At 43.8% G+C, this 16,683-nt stretch overlaps 1 pseudogene; it reads left to right on the top strand.

The window, feature by feature from the left end:
- Positions 1-16,413, top strand: part of LOC149984623 (coiled-coil domain-containing protein 148-like) — a 42,559-nt pseudogene extending 26,146 nt beyond the window's left edge.
- The last annotated feature ends 270 nt before the right edge of the window (positions 16,414-16,683 follow it).

The following is a 16,683-nucleotide window of genomic DNA, read 5'->3' as shown; positions in this document are numbered from 1 at the left end:
ATGCAACATGTAAAGTGTTGGTCTCATGTTTCATGAGCTGAAATGAAAGATCCCAGAAATGTTCATATGCACAAAAAGCGTATTTCTCTGAAATGTTGTGCACAAATTTGTTTACATCCCTGTTATTAAGCATTTCTCATTTTCCAAGATAATCCATTCACCTGACAGATGTGGCATATCAAGAAGCTGATTAAGCAGCATGATCATTACACAGGTGCATCTTATGCTGGGGACAATAAAAGGCCACTCTAAATTGTGCAGTTTTGTCACACAACTCAATGCCACAGAGGTCTCAATTTTCGAGGGATTGTGCAATTGGCATGCTGACTGCAGGAATGTTCACCAAAGCTGTTGCCAGAGAATGTAATGTTCATTTCTCTACCATAAGTCGCAACCAACATTGTTTTAGAGAATTTGGCAGTATGTCCAACTGGTCTCCCAACCGCAGACCATGTGTGGGCGAGCGGTTTGCTGATGTCAACGTTGAGAACAGAGTGCCCCATGGTGGAGGTGGGTTATGGTATGAGCAGCTATAAGCTACGGTCAACAAACACAATGGCATTTTATAAATGGCAGTTTGAATGCGCAGAGATACCATGACGAGATCCTGAGACCCGTTGTCATGCCATTAATCTGCCGCCATCACCTCATGTTTCAGCATGATAATGCACGGCCCCATGTCACAATGATCTGTACATAATTCCTGGAAGCTGAAAATAGTCACCAGACATGTCACCCATTGAGCATGTTTGGGATGCTCTGGAAGGACGTGTACGACAGAGTGTTCCAGTTCCCAACAATATCCAGCAACTTCGCACAGCCATTAAAGAGGAGTGGGACAACATTCCACAGGCCACAATCAACAGTCTGAACAGCTGTGTGCGAAGGAGATGTCTCACACTGCATGAGGCAAATGGTGGTCACACCAGATGCTGACTGGTTTTCTGATCAACGCTGCTACATTTTTTAAAGTATTTGTGGCCAACAGATGCATATCTGTATTCCCAGTCATGTGAAATCCATGGATGAGGGCCTCATGCATTTATTTCAATTGACGGATTTCCTTATAAGAACTGTAATTCAGTAAAATCGTATAAATTGTTGCATGTTGCTTTTATATATTTTTTCAGTATATTTCATTACCTGCTATTGTAAAGCATTGGTAATGTATGATTTAAATTGGTTTATCAAACATTTTATGCATAATTCAAACATTGTTGTAATTATTTCATCATTTGAGGGGACATGTTGAAAAAGTCTCAGTATGATTCCCTACCCCTATCACACTTCAAGCCTCCCCATGATCCTCTCTGTGATTCACTGAAATCATGGAGCCTGAGGTGAGGCCTGGTGGTGCTGGAAGCAGCCTGGTGGTGGTGCTGGAAGAGGCCTGAGGGTGGTGCTGGAAGAGGCCAGGTGGTGGGGCTGGAAGAGGCCAGGTGGTGGGGCTGGAAGAAGCCAGGTGGTGGGGCTGGAAGCAGTCTGGTGGTGGTGCTGGAAGAGGCCAGGTGGTGGGGCTGGAAGAGGCCTGGTGATGTGACAGGTTAAAGGAAATATTCATAGCCTGTTATACATTAAAAAGTATTAGTAAGTTCATAGTATGTGAGGATCTTAAAACATCTAAGGTTAAAAAGATCATGCATTCAGTATTAGTTGATAGAGATTGAAAACATTCATAATTGTGTTAAAGTTCAAATCCGTCAAGCGTACAAAGGGTACGAATTGTGAGAGTAATGTGTAAACATTATATTGATTACTTTATTTTGTGGTGCCTAAAAGTATTAATCTGTGATCTACGAAATGCTCTTAATCTATGAGCCGGAGATCGATTGCTCTGGTCTCCACCCATATTCCTGGGGAAATCGCGGTCTTTTCTCATTGAGCTAAAAGTTGAATTGAGAAAACAACACCGTATCACTCTCATGATTATTTCTCCCCTGTTTTCAGGGGCGTAACAGTGATGGGGCTGGAAGAGGCCTGGTGGTGGGGCTGGAAGAGGCCTGGTGGTGGTGCTGGAGGAGGCCTGGTGGTGGGGCTGGAAGAGGCCTGGTGGTGGGGCTGGAAGAGGCCTGGTGGTGGGGCTGGAAGCAGCCTGGTGGTGGTGCGGGAAGAGGCCTGGTGGTGGGGCTGGAAGAGGCCTGGTGATGGGGCTGGAAGCAGCCTGGTGGTGGTGCTGGAAGAGGCCTGGTGGTAGGGCTGGAAGAGGCCTGGTTGTGGTGCTGTAAGAGGCCTGATGGTGGTGTTGGAAGATGCCTGGTGGTGGTGCTGGAAGAGGCCTGGTGGTGGGGCTGGAGGAAGCCTGGTGGTGGTGATGGAGCTAGAGGAAGCCTGGTGGTGGTGATGATGGAGCTGGAGGAAGCCTGGTGGTGGTGTTGGAGAAGACCTGCTGCTGGCATCATTGGGAGCTGGGCTGTGTGCATAATGCTGTGTGTTGTAGACTGATGACCCACTGAGCAGCTCTCCTGTGGGTTATTATAGTGTGCAGTGGAAGGAGCTCCAGAATAAATGTTTCTGGGCCAAATTGACCCCTGCAGCTCTGAAGGACAACTCTTCCCCCTGGCCAGGCTAGTGTAATGTGCAATACCAAGCCCTGGTGTGTTAGCCTAGCTACCAGAGGCACCATGCCCCCTCAGATTTGTCCTGTTTTAAAAAATAAATAGTAGTATTTTCTTCTCTGTAATATTACTACCCACCTAGACATTTTATGAAGTTTGGCTTTAGCTAGCCCAGATAGGTTCCCAGTCTCCCAACCTCATAATTACATACCAAGAAGCCATTTCAGGCTATTAATCAGGTTAGAGTAGCTAGCTTGTCTAACAATCTGAGCTGGCATGCCTGCTGACAAGGTTGGTAGACTTTAGAGAAGCAAGCAATAACTAAATGCAAGGCTTTAAAATGCGAACAATTTGGCCGCATATGCGACAAAATATTTTGCTGTGCAACCAGGAGTTTTATTTTGGGAGCACTGTGTGACTATGAAACAAATATCCCGGACAATAATTGTTGTAATAATAAGGCTTTGAGTGCCCTAAAGAAACAAGTGAATGCAGATTCATTAGCGTCATTGTTGCGTCATTACTACAACGAGAACGTCTTTCTTCCAGCTCAACCAGGTCAGAACATCTGACCCATATTAAGGGCGCAACATTTTTATCTTCCTATAGTGGATTGCCAAGACCACATTTTTCATAAACCATGTCGTGGGCCAATCTAAAACTACTCGCGTGTTGACATTGTTATCTATTTGTTAGCTAACAAACAACCTGGTAATTTGACCAGTATGGTCAAACATGTGGGGGCACAGAAATAACAGAAAAGGTGCTTCTTGCATGTCGCATTATCCCAAAACTTGACCTTTTTAAAGAGACAGTGTACAATTTTAAGTGTAATGCATCTCAAAAGGAAAATTGTGCTTTTACACAATATAGCAAATGTATATTCCACAAATTACTTTTTAATTTCAGTGACAAGTATTCATATTCACATTTTAGCTTTTATAACAAACAAATGTATTTGCAGTGTTACATATTCGTTTCTAGGCAAAAGGTGTAGCTCAAAAGTAGCTAGAATTCTTATAGGCCCAATATAACCTGTATCTCAATCAATTAAATACATCTTATTTTCTGGTGCTTCTAAATTTCACCAGTGCTACAAATTAAAATGTTTCATTTAGAACCCTGACTAAATGTTCTGAATAAGACTCACATTCCTTTCCATCTTTTACCCAGATTTTTGCAGAAAAGCAAAGAAGAATATTTTGAACCAGTAATCAGGAGGATACAGACAGCTCAAGAGGTGTTCTTAGATATGCAGACAAATACATTTTATTTATTTATTTATTTTTTTACATAGAATTAAGCATAATGATTATGGCTCTAGATTGAAGGAAAAATATATTTCAGATTTATTTAAATGGCCATATTAAGCCATATTAATTCAATGGTTGTGAAGATGGGGAGATGTCTGTCCCAGTATCTGTCCCAATACAGCAGTATTGATTTTTTTTTCAACTGACACGTTTTTTTTAGTTTTTTTTAAAAATTTTACCTCTTTTTCTCCCCAATTTCGTGGTATCCAATTGTAGCTTGTCTTATCGCTACAACTCCCGTACGGGCTCGGTTGAAGGTCCTCCGATGCACAACCCAACCAAGCTGCAATGCTTCTTAACACAGCGCGCATCCAACCCGGAAGCCAGCCGCACCAATGCGCCGGAGGAAACACCGTGCACCTGGCCACCTTGGTTAGCGCACACTGCGCCCAGCCCGCCACAGGAGTCGCTGGTGCGCGATGAGACAAGGACACCCCTACCGACCAAGCCCTCCCTAACCCGGGCGACACAAGGCCAATTGTGCGTCACCCCACGGACCTCCCGGTCGCGGCCGGTTACGACAGAGCCTGGGCGCGAACCCAGGGACTCTGATGGCACAGCTGGCGCTGCAGTACAGCGCCCTTAACCACTGCGCCACCCGGGAGGCCCTAACTGACACATTTTTATGACAAAAATAAACAATACCATATACTGAGCTAGGCAGTAGCAGGCACTGCAAGAAGCCCCTCGAGTGACGCGGTGCCTACTGCGACTGGTCGAAATTTCACAACGTAATTGACCGCTCATGTCCCTTGACCCCTCGGCCACCCCTACAGCACCGGTTAGATGTCAATGTCATGACTCAGAAAAACGTCTGTTACTCAGTCAGAATCTACAGCATAACACAGAGCAAATATGGATATTGTGAACTTATTCCGAAACAGTGGCGAAAAAAGCGAGCAGGTTGAGGCAGCAGTGAATGAGGTGGAGAGATTGAAAATTGAAAAACTAAAAAGACACACCAGACAAGACACAGAGACAGCAACAGAAAGAAGAGTAGATGATGGAAAGAGACACCAGACAAGCCACAGAGAAAGCATCAGAATAATAGAATATGATGGAGAGAGACACCAGACAAGACATAGAGACAGCAACAGAATAATAAAATATGATGGAGAGAGACACCAGACAAGACATAGAGACAGCAACAGAAGGATAAAATATGATGGAGAGCGACACTAGAAGAAATGAACAGGCCATATCAGAAGAGGATAGACAAAAGAGGCAGTAACAAACAAGAACCTGAGACAGCAACAAGAGAGACTGACTGCATCACTTCTTTTTTTATATAAGAAACTATGTGTTGAAAATTCTAAATTGTTTGCATAGTCAACTTATACACAGCACTGATACACACACTTACTACACCAGGCATGACACCAGGGTTCTCTTCACAGTCCCAAGATCCAGAACAAATTTAAGGAAACGTACACTATTATATAGAGCCATGATTTGATTGCATGGAACTCCCTTCCATCTCAGATTGCTCAAGTGAAAAGTTTTGGTCATAAACAGATACAGCAACACCTCACCACACAACGCCTCTCCTCTATTTGACCAGGGGCCAGAACAATGTACTCTGATAAAAAATATACATAATCAAGTCAGTGAACACAAAGTCTGCTATTACATTGTATGTGTAACGGATGTGAAACGGCTAGCTTAGTTAGCGTGGGCGCTAAATAGCGTTTCAATCAGTGACGTCACTTGCTCTGAGACCTTGAAGTAGTAGTTCCCGCGGCTGTTGTGGAGCGATGGGTAACGATGCTTCGAGGGTGACTGTTGATGTGTGCAGAGGCGCCCGGGTATGGGCGAGGGGACTGTTTAAAGTAATACTGTTACATATAAAATAGCATTTGATTACATTATTTCAATTTCAGCTAGCAACTCCACCTTTCTTGGAAATGGCCTAGTCTAGTTCTCCATTCCATATTCGTCTCGTAGAAATGTGCCAAATCATTCTCCATGTACCAACATGGGTGAATTTCAAATCAAGATGACGTAGCATCAATAAACCCACAGCTGTACAACCTGTAATGTCATAGAAAAACATCTGTAGATAAAAATGTATTTCATCTCTGTCCAGACGTACAGTAACAGACTTGATTTTCCCCACTCCCATGCAAGTTTATTCAGCCTAGTTTCCCCTGATCCATGCAGCCATCGGTGCTGCCTGATCCAGGGGAGCCATGCACCCCAAAAATCTGAGGGGGTATCTGGTATTTTATTAGGATCCCAATTAGCTGTTGCAATTAGCAGCAGCTAGTCTTCCTGGGCTCTACACAAAACATGAAATAATACAGAACATTAACAGACAAGCAGAGCTCAAGGACAGAACTATATGCATGTAAAACGTCACACATAGCCTATATATCAGTACATACACAAAATATCTTGGTCAAACACTACCACATGTAAGGACATTGCCATGGTCAGGCTACTTGAACCCAAATACCCTTGTTTACGTTCTTCATTTACTCCTCCACAGCTGTCTCCCGTTTAGATATTTGATTAACTAGTATGCTTAGCACATCAACAAATAAACCAAATAGATTATGCATTGCGTTGGAAATCAATCCTGTACACCAGATGCTGAAAAAGAGAGAAAGAGGGAGGTTTTATAGGCAAGAGGGGGGGAAGAGCTCATGTTTTAGTCCGTGCTATCTGTAGTACTTGGCAGTAGCGACAACACTGTTATAAATTAACTTGTGTTCAGGCAGGTGTTCTGTGTTGAAAGCCTAATGGACTGGTGTTTCGAGAGGCTTAAGTGGGTATTGGGTAAGACTGTGTGTGGGCCACACAAGGTACTTGAGCTGCCATTTCCCAATAATTAAATACTCATCTGGGTCAAATTGATCTCCCACAGGACATATCATCCTGAAACCAAAGGCCTAGTGCACTGTACCTTTGAAGTCACATGACATAACAGTGTATAATATCCTTTCCCCCTGACACATCCAGACTGGCACCCTATTCCTTATATAGTGCAATTATTTTAACCAGGGCTCTGGTCAAAGGTAGTAACTGTGTAGGGAAAAGGGTGCCATTTGGGACTCACATTCTATTTCTCCATAGAAATTACCACAATGATGGCCAGAAGTGTAGTATTGCATGGCGAGATCTACAGTGGTTCCATACAGTGCCACACTCAATCTTCATATCCACTTCACCATCACTGTTTCTTATTGTAAAATGAAGTGTACAAATTGATTCTGTGAATATCTTGGCTGACCACTCATTGGATAGTCTGTCACTGAGTAAAGTGAAATGGGAACCTATCACCCCCCCACCACCACTAGCAATTTTCAGAGGCAGAGCCATGTTAGAATTTGGTTTAGGGAAGGCAGGGTTTGCAGATGTAAAAAGCAGCTATGCTTTTATCATTCTGACATTTCTAGATTTAGTCATCATTTTTTAAGGCTGCCATGTTTGTACTTGGCAGCAAGGCACAGAAAGTAAGATTTTAGTGATGATTGTGAGTAATGAGCATATTAGTCCTCTTGTGTTCTCAAAGATTCATTTTCATCCAACCCTAAACAAACAAGACATATCCAATCAGTTCAAATGTTTTCAGTGTTTTCTCTGGAGCTTGGGGAAGATGAAGTAAGATTAGTTTAAGATCTCATTTCGCTATAATGGGCACTACACTGTGCTGTTTGGTTCTTCATACGTACACAGTCATATTCAGTAGAGGACATGATAAACAATAAGACTGGCTAAAAGGCTAACTTGACAGAATGAAGCATGCACACACGATGCATGCACACACGATGCATGCACACACGATGCATGCACACACACACGTGCAGGGGCACACATACAGATTTTTTTTAATCAAAAAGGGGCTTTGGAGGTGGGCGTGAAGGGGCTGTGACAGGAGGTGTGGCAATGGGTGCAATCGGCCTGTTTGCGCGGCTGGATTTTAGCTCACATTTTAGAGACCCCATCTCTGTGGTGTAGAGAAATTATTATATTTTCATGCTAATTTCCTACAATTCTACACATTTCTCCATGTAGCTGCGAGAAATGTTGCTGTTTTAAAGCAAATTTCCTGCAATGCTATGGATTTTGTCATGGCTAATGTTGTGTTGTTTTGCTCAAACATAATAACAAAATCTGTAAGACTTTATTTGGATAGTCCATCTGTAGATGCTCTGCAGACTTCCAGTAACATTTCAATTAACTATCTGCAATAGCCCTAAACCTAACTATAGCCCTAACCTTAACCCATATCCTAACCCTAAACTTAACCCTTACCCTAACCGTAGCCCTAACCTTAACCCTTACCCTAACCCTTATTATAAACCTACCCTAACTGTAACCTTAGCAAGCAGTTGCTTATCAACAGATGTTTTTTTTAATAGTATGAACATCTTTAGAGCATGTACAGATGGACAATTCGGACAATCCAAAAAAAGTGTGATAATTGTTAGTTCTCAAAAATATATATTTTTTTACACTGTTTGGACTTACGCACCCTGAAAAAACGCTTAGGCGGCCCGCCCAAGGATTTCAATGGCAGAAAACACACGCACACACACGCACGCACGCACGCACGCACGCACACACACACACACACACACACACACACACACACACACACACACACACACACACACACACCAGTTTTTTTTGCCTCCCTCACATTTCTCCACATTCCCAGCATCAAGCACCCAGCTATCCTATCTAGGCCAGAGCAGAGTTTGATTGATGGTGCAATATGTGTGCTAGTTATCAAGGGTTTTAAAAACCTACATTTCCTCTGGTGGGTTTTTTCACCTCCATTGGTTACTTAACAAAGTCTGTGTCCTAAGTGGCACTCTATTACCTCTGTAGGCTCTGGTCAAAAGTAGTGCACTGTGTAGCGAATTGGGTGCCACTGGAGACAGAGAATGTATCTGTGAGAGTAGACTCTCAGGTTGAGAAATAGTACACACAAAATAGGTATTGATCAAACAGGACTTTTTAATCACAATACGCTGATTGTCTGTGCGTTTGTGTGTTTGTAAGTATTGTTTTGATGTATGGAAGATATTAGAGTTTCCGTGTTTTCGTACAGTATGTTCGTATCGTCAGTAGACTTTGCATGGCTATTTCGACTCAGATATCATATTCAAAATACGTAATATACTGTACGTTGACACAGAGCGCTGACATCCATGCACTCTGGCTTTTACAGTACCTTACAGTCATGTGAAGCAATCCTTGAGAATCTAAGTCTTTGTCTAACTCAGTCATTAATAACAAGCCCTGCGACAGACTTTCCAGGGTGTGTACCAGTGCATCAAGCTGCTTCACGCTAGAGAAACAGGAAATAGGCTCCTATCCTGACTTTTCTGGCTCCGAAAAAGCTTACTTTACTTCAACGCACCTTGGCATGGATTCTACAAGTGTCTGGAACTCTAAGAGTTTCATATACGGTGCATTCGGAAAGTATTCAGACCCCTTGACTTTTTCCACATTTTGGTACGTTACAGCCGTACATTTTTTTATTGATTACATTGAATTGTTTCCTCATCAATATACACACACAATACCTCATAATGACAAAGGGAAAACAGTTTTTTTGACATTTGTACAAAAAAACAAACAGAAATACCTTATTTACATAAGTATTCAGGCTCTTTGCTATGAGACTCCAAAATTGAGCTCAGGTGCATCCTGTTTCCATTGATCTTCCTAGAGATGTTTCTACAACTTGATTGGAGTCCACCTGTGGTAAATTACATTGATTGGACATGATTTGGAAAGGCACACACCTGAATAAGCTCCATCAGTTGTCAGTGTATGTCAGAGCAAAAACCAAGCCATGAGGTTGAAGGAATTGTCCGTAGAGCACAGAGACTGGGGAAAGGTACCAAAAGGGTACCAAAAAATGTCTGCTGCATTGAAGGTCCCCAAGAACACAGTGGCTTCCATCATTCTTCAATGGAGGAAACTTGGAACCACCAAGACTCCGCCTGGCCAAACTGAGCAATTGAGGGAGAAGGCCCTTTGTCAGGGAGGTGATCAAGAACTCTATGAGCTCCAGAGTTCCTCTGTGGAGATGGGAGAACCTTCCATAAGGACAACCATCTCTACAGAACTCCACCAATCAGGCCTTTACGGTAGAATGGCTAGATGGAAGCCACTCCTCAGTAAAAGTCACATGACAGCCTGCTTGGAGTTTGCCAAAAGGCACCCAAAGGACTCAGACCATGAGAAACAAGATTCTCTGGTCTGATGAAACCAAGATTGGCCTGAATTCCAAGCCCTGTCCCGGTGATGTCACGGTGATGCATGGTGGTGGCAGCATCATGCTGTGGGAATGTTTTTCAGCAGCAGGGACTGAGAGATTAGTCAGGATCGAGGGAAAGATGAACAGAGCAAAGTACAGAGAGATCCTTTATGAAAACCTTCTCCAGAGCGCTTAGTACCTCAGACTGGGGCGAAGGTTCACCTTCCAACAGGACAACGACCCTGGGCAGACAGCCAAGACAATGCAGGAGTGGTTTAGGGACAAGTCTCTGAATATCCTTGAGTGGCCCAGCCAGAGCCCGGATCCAGATAGCTGTGCAGCGACACTCCCCATCCAACCTGACAGAGCTTGAGAGGATCAGCAGTGAAGAATGGGAGAAACCCCCCAAATACAGGTGTGCCAAGCTTGTACCCAAGAAGGCTCAAGGCTGGTTTTGCTGACAAAGGTGCTTCAACAAAGTACTGAGTAAAGGGTCTGAATACTTATCTAAATGTAATATTTCAGTTTTTGTAAAAAAAAAAATGTAAATACATTCGCAAAAATGTCAGTGAGACGCTAGCGTCCCAAGTGGCCAATCGCCTCGGGAAATGCAGTTTTTGCTTTGTCATTATAGGGTATTGTGTGTAGATTGATGAGGGAAAAACGATTTAATCCATTTTAGAATAAGGCTGTAACATAACAAAATGTGGAGGGGGGTCTGAGGGGTCTGAATACTTTCCCGAATGCACTGTAAGAGCTTTGTCCGGTACTCATGTATGGGAAGTGTTTGTTTTCCAGTCTGGGGTTGTCTGCTTCAGGCAGGGTCACTCCATGTTAGTGTCACGAACCGGGTCAAAGCCCGTAACAAAAGGGAGACAACGTGGAGATAAGGAGTAACAAAACATATATTTATTAAATAAAGTAAACTAAGTACAATACACAATGGTGTGTGTAATCAGTAATCAGTAGTGTAAGTGAGTGTTTGGCATGCATGAATGTGATAATGCAGGGTGTTGAACGGTGCCAAAGCAAACAACCAAAAACCACCAAGATACACAACAAAATCTATAAAGGTGTCTGCATGGAGAGAGTCTCCTCCATGAATGGGGAAGTGGTGATTTATCCTGGGACACACCGGGCCCAGGTGTTTCCCATGTAGCTGAATACCCTCCCAACTCCGCCCACCGGCATCCTAATAAGGAAACAAGAACAAAGAGAGAATATGGCAGACAGAGTGGGAGGGTCGTCACATTAGTGTTGTTACAATTACAGAGAACTCATCTAAGACGTAAGGGTGTCATGTAGAAATATTTCTAAACTCATTAGAGCTCAGTCTGGACGAGACGCCACCCACAGCACCTGCTGCTGCAATATCCACAGGCTGCTCATTAACATCAAATGTTAGGACTCACTCTCTCTCGCTCTCGCTAGATGAATTGCAAATGCTTACATTGTCAAAGCAAATGAAATAGATAATAAACAAAAGTGAAATAAAAAGGGCCTCTCGAGTGGCACAGTGGTCTAAGGCACTGCATCATAGTGCTAGCTGTGCCACTAGAGCTCCTGGGTTCGAGTCCAAGCTCTCTCACGGCCGTGAGACCCATGGGGTGGCGCACAATTGGCCCAGCATTGTTCGGGTCAGGGGAGGGTTTGGCCGGCAGGAATGTCCTTGTCCCATCTCATACTAGCGACTCCTGTGGCTGGTCGGGGGTAGTGCAAGCTGGTACGGTGTTTCCTCCGACACGTTGGTGTGGCTGGTTTCCGGGTTAAGCGGGCATTGTGTCAAGAAGCAGTGCGGCTTGGTTGGGTCGTGTTTCGGAGGACACACGGCTCTCAATCTTCGCCTCTCCCAAGTCCGTACGGGAGTTGCAGCGATGGGACAAGACTAACTACCAGTGGATACCACCAATTGGGGAGAAAAAGGGGTACATTTCAACTACAATTTTTAAAAATAATATACAGTGTTGTATAGTTCAAGCACAAAAGGGAAAATAAATGAATATTGGTTATAGTTACAATGGTGTTTGTTCTTCACTGGTTGCCCTTTTCTTGTGGCACCCGGTCACAATCTTGCTGCTGGGATGTCACACTGTGGTATTTCACCCAATTGATATGTGTCTCTAAATGGTCATACAGTTGGCAGGAGGTTAGAAAGCGCAGCTCAGTTTCCATCTTATTTTGTGGGCAGTGTGCACATAACCTGTCTTCTCTTGAGAGCCAGGTCTGCCTACGGCGGCCTCTCTCAATAGCAAGGCTATGCTCACTGAGTCTGTACATACTGTAGTCAAAGCTTTCCTTCATTTTGGGTCAGTTACAGTGGTCAGGTATTCTGCCATTGTGTACTCTCTGTTTATGGCCAAATAGCATTCTTTTTAGGTGGTTGTAGAATTTAACGGCTCTTTTCTGGATTTTGGATAATTTGTGGGTGTCGGCCTAATTCTGCTCTGAATGCATGGTGTTTCATGAGGATATTTTCATGAGGATATACACAGAGGATATTTTTGCAGAATTCTGCATGCAGTCTCAATTTGGTGTTTTCCCCATTTTGTGAGTTATTGGTTGGTGAGTGAACCCAAGACCTCACAACCATAAAGGGCAATGGGTTCTATAACTGATTCATTTATTTTTAGCCAGATTCTAATTGGTATGTAGACTTTTATGTTAATTTAGTTAGCTTAGAAGCCCCTTCTTGCTTTGTCCCTCAGATCTTTCACAGCTTTGTGGAAGTTACCTGTGGTGCTGATATTGAGGCCAAGGTACGTATCGTTTTTTGTGTGCAATGGTGTCTAGATGGAATTTGTATTTGTGGTACTGGCAACTGGATCTTTTTTGGAACGCCATTATTTTTGTCTCACTGAGATTTACTGTCAGGGCCCAGGTCAGACAGAATTTGTGCAGAAGATCTAGGTGCTGCTGTAGACCCTCATTGGTTGGGGACAGAAGCACCAGATCATCAGCAAACAGCAGACATTTGACTTAAGATTCTAGTAGAGTGAGGCCAGGTGCTGCAGATTGTTCTAGTGTCCTCACCAATTCGTTGATATATATGTTGAAGAGGGTGGGGCTCAAGCTGCATCCCTGTCTCACCCCACGGCCATGTGGTAATAAATGTGTATGTTTTTTGCCAATTTGAACCGTACACTTTTGTACATGGATTTCATCATGTCATATGTTTTTTCCCCCAACACCGCTTCCATCAATTTGTATAACAGACCCTCATGCCAAATTGTGATAAAAGCTTTTTTTTGTATCAATTAAAGTATGAGAAGACTTTCCCTTTGTTTTGTTTTGTTTGTGTGTCAATTAGTGTGTGCAGGGTGAAAACGTGGTCTGTCGTATGGTAATTTGGTTAAAAGCCAATTTGACATTTGCTTAGTACATTGCCTTCACTGAGGAAATGTATGAGTCTGCTGTTAATGGTAATGCAGAGTATTTTCCCAAGGTTGCTGTTGATGCATATCCCACGGTAGTTATTAGGGTCAAATTTGTCTACACTTTTGTGGATTGGGGTGATTAGCCCTTGGTTCCACATATTGGGGAAGATGCCAGAGCTGAGGATGATGTTCAAAAGTTTAAGTGTAGCCAATTAGAATTTGTGGTCTGTAAATTGTATCATTTAATTTAGGATACCATCAACAAATCAAATCAAATCAAATGTATTTATAAAGCCCTTCTTACATCAGCTGATATCTCAAAGTGCTGTACAGAAACCCAGCCTAAAACCCCAAACAGCAAGCAATGCAGGTGTAGAAGCACGGTGGCTAGGAAAAAACTCCCTAGAAAGGCCAGAACCTAGGAAGAAACCTAGAGAGGAACCAGGCTATGAGGGGTGGCCAGTCCTCTTCTGGCTGTGCCGGGCGGAGATTATAATAGAACATGGCCAAGATGTTCAAATGTTCATAGATGACCAGCAGGGTCAAATAATAATAATCACAGTGGTTGTCGAGGGTGCAACAGGTCAGCACCTCAGGAGTAAATGTCAGTTGCCTTTTTATAGCCAATCATTTAGAGCATCTCGACCGCTCCTGATGTCTCTAGAGAGTTGAAAACAGCAGGTCTGGGACAGGTAGCAGGTCTGGGACATCAATACCACAGGCCTTTTTGGGTTGGAGGGTTTGTATTTTGTCCTGTAGTTCATTCATTGTAATTGGAGAATCCAGTTGTTAATAGTTGATTTTAAGATTTGTATTTGATCATGTACATCCCTCAAACTCAACTCTGGACCTCAAAGCCAGTTCCACTGAATTTTTTTATTGTTCCCCTGTAGTCAGAGCTGAGCATGTTGAGCATCTAATACATACCCCTCTCTCTCTCTCTCTCTCTCTCTCTCTCTCACCACAACAAGGATGACTAGACACTATACTGACAGATTGAAGCCTGAGAGACAACCTCCCACAGGTCTGATCTACGGCCAGCCTGAGGTGCCTTAATGTGAACAAGGAACTCCATATATTTCCAACACTAAATCAGCGTCCCAAATGGCACCCTATTCTCATGGTGTACTATTCCATAAAGTGCAGTACTCAAAAGTACTGCACTATATGGAATAGGGTGCCATTTGAGGCCTCAATGTCATTTGATTAAGTCAGGGTTGGGCCTTTCCTCAAAGCTTTCCCCAAACAGACAGACAGCAGCCAGTTGTTGGTTCCTCTCAGGCAGGCAGGCTGATTGATTTGATGATATTACTGGTGCTAATGTGTGATAGACTGTGTTAATGCTTGGCTCTCTTTAGGGGGTTCCTAAGCTCTGTGTTGATGAATCTGTAAATCTGTCTGCCTGTTTGGAATGCAACATTTCACTGCACATCTTGCCACAGGGACCCCGATGCATAACCAACCTGTCACTCACTCCTCAACAACTGTGTTTGTGTGTGCGTGTATGTGTGTGTGTGTGTGTGTGTGTGTGCGAATGCGTGCGTACTCACACTTTCACAGAGACTGATTGCACATGTAGAGTGTGTGTTTTTTCCACGGGTCTGTTTGGGTGGATGGTACTGTATGTGTTGTGTGTGTGTGTGTCGCTGTGAGACCACGGTTATTGGCAGTATGTCGTTGATGAAATAAGTGTTGTGCAGGGTAGGGCATAAAGAGCTACAGGTAACTGCCAATATAACGGAAACACTTGAGTAAATGAGGGTTCTGGCAGCTCTGTTATGTCCCCTTCGAGGGCAAGGTAAACACCAATAAATACACAGGCATTCTGAGTGATCACCTTCATATTGTGAATCACTTCTATCTTGATGGGAGTGGTCTCTTCTAGGAGGGCAATGCCTCCCACCTGTCACCAGATCTCAACCCAATTGAACACTTATGGGAGATTCTGGAGTGGCGCCTGAGACAGCGTTTTCCACCACCGTCTACAAAACCCAAATGAAGGAATTTCTTGTGGAAGAATGGTGTCACATCCCTCCAATAGAGTTCCAGACACTTGTAGAATCCATGCCAAGGTGCATTGAAACTGTTCTGGTGGGTTGTGGTGGCCCAACGCCCCATTAATAAGACACTTTATGTTGGTGTTTCCTTTATTTTGGCAGTTACCTGTACATTAGGGAAAAGGGACAGTGTGGGAGCAGGATTTTCTGGGTCTCTGTACTGTCCTGAAGTATTCTAACACAGATGTGCTGTGGGTTGCTGTTTCAACACCTCTCTTTGTTTTCCATTCGTCACCAGACTCTGGGGCTGTTACCCAGCTGGGCATCTGGCAATGTGATTTGGTCAAGAGAGACAAATCACGTATTGGCACAAACCTACGGGCCTCTGTTGTTCTTTTCTGTGTGTGTGTGTGTGTGTGTGTGTGTGTGTGTGTGTGTGTGTGTGTGTGTGTGTGTGTGTGTGTGTGTGTGTGTGTGTGTGTGTGTGTGTGTGTGTGTGGCGAACGCTCGTGCTTGTTCTTTTGCGTGAGTGTCCGTGCGTGCTTGTCCAGCTGCAGCAATGGCGTGTCTATCAGAAGGTTGCCAGATTGGAGGCAGCTGTTGTTGCCAGGCAGCAGGAGGAAGAGGACAGACTGAGGAGGGAGCAGGAGACTTGGCCATGAGGTCACTGCAGAAAGAAAAATTCAAGACCCCTTACATCCGACCCTCTCCTTCCCTCCCCATACTATGTTTGAACTTGTTCTGTGCTCCTCAGATTATTTGACGGTCTATAATAACAGCTTAGTATCCATTCAATGTTAGTGCGGCCCAGGTTCATTTGAATGTTTTTAACTCCACGGATTATAATGTTGTCAGGGGGAAACAACCTATCTATGTTTGTTAGGCGAGGCGTGGGTCATGATGATTTCCATTAGCTTGATTCATTGTATATTCAGCTGAAGGAGGTAAAATGGTGTGTGTGAGAGTCAGCGTGTGTGTGTTTGTGCGTGCGTGTTGGAGTGTGTGTGGTCCCTGACCCGCATTGCCCCTGGCATCCCCTCCAGGGTGTGTAGTCCTGTTTGATTGCTCCCCTCTTGTGGGGCTTGCTACGGTAGCACGGAACAGCTGGGAGAATCTCTGATTAATGATGTCGTTTAGGCTGAAATGGATTACATACACTTCTCCACCATCATCTTGCAGACAATGAAATATTATCTAATTCATTTGATTTACTCTTATCTGATTTCG

This window comes from Oncorhynchus mykiss, chromosome 3 (assembly GCF_057628025.1).
Source record: "Oncorhynchus mykiss isolate SJ-2025 chromosome 3, ASM5762802v1, whole genome shotgun sequence".
Taxonomy (NCBI): domain Eukaryota; kingdom Metazoa; phylum Chordata; class Actinopteri; order Salmoniformes; family Salmonidae; genus Oncorhynchus; species Oncorhynchus mykiss.
This window is presented reverse-complemented; position numbering and strand designations above follow the sequence as displayed.